This window comes from Siphateles boraxobius, unplaced genomic scaffold (assembly GCF_051911475.1).
Source record: "Siphateles boraxobius isolate OS27281-9 unplaced genomic scaffold, OSU_SipBor_1 66, whole genome shotgun sequence".
In the NCBI taxonomy this organism is placed as follows: domain Eukaryota; kingdom Metazoa; phylum Chordata; class Actinopteri; order Cypriniformes; family Leuciscidae; genus Siphateles; species Siphateles boraxobius.
In genome coordinates this window covers 15,459,679-15,464,065 of record NW_027509193.1, presented here as the reverse complement: position 1 = coordinate 15,464,065, position 4,387 = coordinate 15,459,679, and the positions used below count along the sequence as shown (strand labels likewise).

Here is a 4,387-nt window from a genome sequence, read left to right as displayed (position 1 = left end):
GTAAAAATACTGGCGATATCACTTCAGGTAAGAACACATTTTTCATTCTTTAACAGTCTAACGTAAACGTTATGTCCATGTCCTTAATGTTTGTACGTTACCCCAGTTTCATATGAGATAAATAAATATGTTAACAAATATCAATAATGTTTAAAAGGTATTACATTGATTGAAATCTGTTGAATAGAGTGTAAATGTAGCTAGTTTGTGGGTTACGTTAGATTAAATAATGCTATAAGCGGATAATCACCCCTTAATGAAGATCATAACTTCATTTTTTTTTTTACTGTCTGTACACAAGAGTTTTACAAACTGGTAACGGACATGGGCCTACTGCAGCCTGCAAATAAGTTACCTCTGTGAGTGTTTTTGTACTGCTTTAGAGAAGCGCGCTAGAGATATTATTAGCACTCATTCATGCTGCTGTGTGTTGTTGTTGGTTTGTGTTAATGTTGTCAGCCAGTTTAAAACTCAAACGCATGAGAGGTAATTAGTCTCGGAATGAATAAAGTGTTAAAACCGTAATTTATTCGTTAGAAGTACATAACCCCTTCGAACACTGATAACTGCCAATGAATATATTTGTTTACATTTTTTAGGTCAAGCATTGGAAAACGATTTTTTTTCGGGGGAGAACACCCAAATAGAGACAAATCCACCAACTACAGTAAGTTTTGTTTTTTGTCAATTTTACCCACTCTTTCGTATCCTAAAGTATTAAGTATGATTCTCATCAAAGTAAGACATTTACTGATAGAAAGTCTGAGTAACTTCTTGTACTTTTGTCTTTCTTCCTCTGAAGTGGTGCAGTGAAAGGGGATTCATGTCACCTTCATCAGTCCTTTATTTAATTCACTGGAAAACATGAAGGGAAAGACCCTCAGACATGTCATAACAGGATAAAGGCTGCAGGTAACATTATATGGCTTGATTTTGGTGTACCAATTGGCTTTTTTGTGTGCTTCCCTTTCTATGATACACATTTTTCTGATGGGATTGCCATGCTTTTAAGTGTACGTTTACATTTTAATCATGTAATAATTAACAGTCTCAAAGATGACAGTACTCTGTTCATGTTGTGTGAATGTGTTATAATGGCAAACTATTTTTCTTTAGCTGCTATCACTTCTGGTACGGATTCATTGACCTTTTGTGATATGATTTGATTTTACTCAATTTAATAAAAATGTACACTACCGTTCAAAAGTTTGGGGTCAATATGATTTATCTTTTATTTTTAAGAAATTAATACTTTTTTTCAGAAAGGACGCATTGAATTGATCAAAAGTGACAGTCAAGACATTTATAATAATGCAAAATATTTATTTTTTAATTAAATGCTTTTCTCTTGAACTTTCAAAGAATCTTGAAAAAATTGATCACGGTTTGCACAAAAATATTAAGCAGCACAACTGTTTTCAACTGTGATAATAATCATAAATGTTTCTTGAGCATCAACTCATCATATTATACTGATTTCTGAAGGATCATGTGACACTGAAGACTGGAGTAATGATGCTGAAAATTCAGCTTTGATCACAGGAATAAATTACACTTTACTATATATTCACATAGAAAACGGCCGATTTACATTGAAACAATATTTCACAATATTACTGGGTTTGTTTTTTATTTTTAATCAAATAAATGCAGCCTTGGTGAGCAGAAGAGACTTCTTTTAAAAATCTTACTGACCCCAAACATTTGAACAGCAGTGTACTTTTTTTATTAACGATTTTGAACTAAAATAGTGTAATGTTTCTCCACAAATATTATCAGAAATATACGGAGCCCCAAAGGGGTCAAACGAAAATTGTTGAAACAATATAACTCTGCATTGAAAGATATAAGCGAAAGAACAACAGACAACAACCATCTAAGCTCAACACCACAATTTGTTGATTTCAAAGATGAAATCATGACCTTATGATGATAGTAACCGTAACTGGCACATGGAGTAATATCATAAAACAAATTTAAAAAATCAATTCCACCTTGGGGCTTTGAAGAACTGCTTGTGACTAATGGTTGATATTGTAAATTAACATCTGAATACGTAAGATATGCGTTTTAGAATGGATAGTGTTGTATACTTTTTCAACTCGACTGTAATTGAACAGTAAAGTGAAAATCTTGTACATTATTTTGTATTCAGTTTTAACTGTTTTTGCTTTTATTTATACAGGATCGTACAGAGAGCGGACAAGAAGTGAAGAGGAAACGAGAGGAAGCGATGGCATCGGAACGGACCTCGAGCTGGGACTCTGCTAGAGCAATACACAAGGCTGTCGCATTTTATTGAGAATCTAAGCTTTTTCCACTGTTACTGTACATTTTAAATATTAAATGCATTTCATTTAAGTTTTACTGTAATTGAACAAAAAACTCTTTAAATATTCCATTCAGATTTGTACTTCTACAGGTTTTTAACATTACGTTGAAAACACACTGCAAGTTAAAGTTTGAGATGTAGAAAGTATTTTTAGACTTTTTTTTGTTTTGTTTTACAAAATAAAACTGGTTTTACAATCTTGAGCATGTTAACTCTTTATTAAATTTGTTTGTAATTAAGCCATTGCTGCCAGTCATTTAACAAATTTTTAGTGTAGGCTGCAGTATGTACAGTTAATCACTAATTCAGTAAGCATTGTCATGACTCGTGTTCCAAATTCAAACTACGTTGAAATTGAATGTACAATTGTATTCTCCCATATTGAAAGGTAAGACAGTGAAGCAACGTCACAATAGCAACGTTGAATCAATTTGCAAAACCGAAGCATAATTCAATGTTGGTTCAATGTCGACATACAACTTTTATTCACCCATATTGAAAGAAGAGACAGTGAAACAATGTCGCGACATCAACAGTGAAACAACATCATGATATTAACGGTGAAACAACTTTGCAAAATCAACGTTGATTAGATTTGCAAAATCGAAACATAATTCAATTTCGTTTCAACCTTGGTCCCTGATGTAGATTCACCGGTGAATCAATGTTAAAATGCCAGCTGGGGAGCTCCTCCAGCACTCCTGACATCGGCGCCAGTGTCTATTGCCTGCGCGTCGGCTAGGTGCCTCCCGTGTGCATGGTCCCTCCTTTGAGCGACCCCCACATGTGTATTTCCACTGTAAGCCTCTCTGAGCATGTGTCTTTCCCTTGGCAAGCCACCTTGCCACCCCTGGGGTTGAAATATTCCACCTGCGGCTGGACACCCCAGTGTTTCCATATGCTTCCTTCAGGTCATATGTGTATCCCCCAAACGTATCCCCCTGAAGGAGGGAACGGAGGACGTAGTCGACGGTCGACTGAATTGGGATATCGCTAGAGAGCCTGTCTTCTTCGAGTACTATTGAACGAGCCAATGTAATTGGCGTGCGTGATTCGCATCACACACTCCGCCGCCGTGGCGCGGGTATAAATACGGAAGTGGATGCACGCACTAGTTGCTTTTCGCTGAGGAGCCGAGAGTAACCTGGGGTCAGCGGTGGTCCAGCGGTAGTGGCAAGGGGACTACGTCCTCCGTTCCCTCCTTCAGGGAACGGTGGGTTGCATACGCAACCAGGACGTTCCCTTTCAGTCGAGAATGTCAGACGTAGTCGACGGTCGACTGAATTGGGATCACCCATTGAACACGCCACTAACGCCCACCTTCCAGTGCCTAAACCAAAGCCTCCTGATGCCCCCGCAAACTTAAGGCGGGGAAGGACAGGGCTTAGGCCAGGGAAGTCACTGCTGTTCCTACAGGACCACTGGGAAAGCGTACCCCGTACGTTGGAAGGAAGGGACGCTGCGGAAGTCACATCCAACCCAGAGGGAGGTAATGTGGAGAATACCCATATGAACTGGGCGGAAACCGGGCAGTCTAACATATGGAATGTCACTGGGGTGGCTCCAGCCTAAGACGGGGGGAGACACACCGGACAGTGACGGCAGAGAGACTCTGCCGAGGGAAGACACGGGCTCACCGCAGGGAGCCGTATCGTGGAAGAATACACCTATGGGGTCACCGAAGGGACCGCAACATATGGACCCAGCCTAACACAGGTTCCACACTGCTTACGAGTGGTAGGCCTAACACCAGACGTTCCGCACGTCCGACATTGGAGGGGTGTGGAGGAACTCAACAGGGTTCAATTTTAAGGGAACTCAACTGGAGTAGAAAGGCGCACGTATCCAGTCCATAGGAGGGGAATGGCGCAGCAAGCCGACACTTGAACCGGGCTCACGGTGAAACTGGCTTCATGAGAAGGGAGCCCACGTGAGGCAGCGGTTCAACTAGGTGTCGTCCAGCCCCCAACTCTAGAATCTGTTTTAGCAAAGCATATCGTCAACGCCCAGGCGGAGCACTTTACACTCATCATAGAGGAGCTCAACACCTAAGTG

At 40.1% G+C, this 4,387-nt stretch overlaps 1 long non-coding RNA gene across 1 annotated transcript; it reads left to right on the top strand.

The window, feature by feature from the left end:
- The first annotated feature begins 553 nt into the window (after positions 1-553).
- Positions 554-2,439, top strand: LOC143722450 (uncharacterized). Its single transcript, XR_013196886.1, has 3 exons — positions 554-667; positions 803-912; positions 2,186-2,439. It is a non-coding gene; the product is annotated as an uncharacterized LOC143722450 (long non-coding RNA).
- The last annotated feature ends 1,948 nt before the right edge of the window (positions 2,440-4,387 follow it).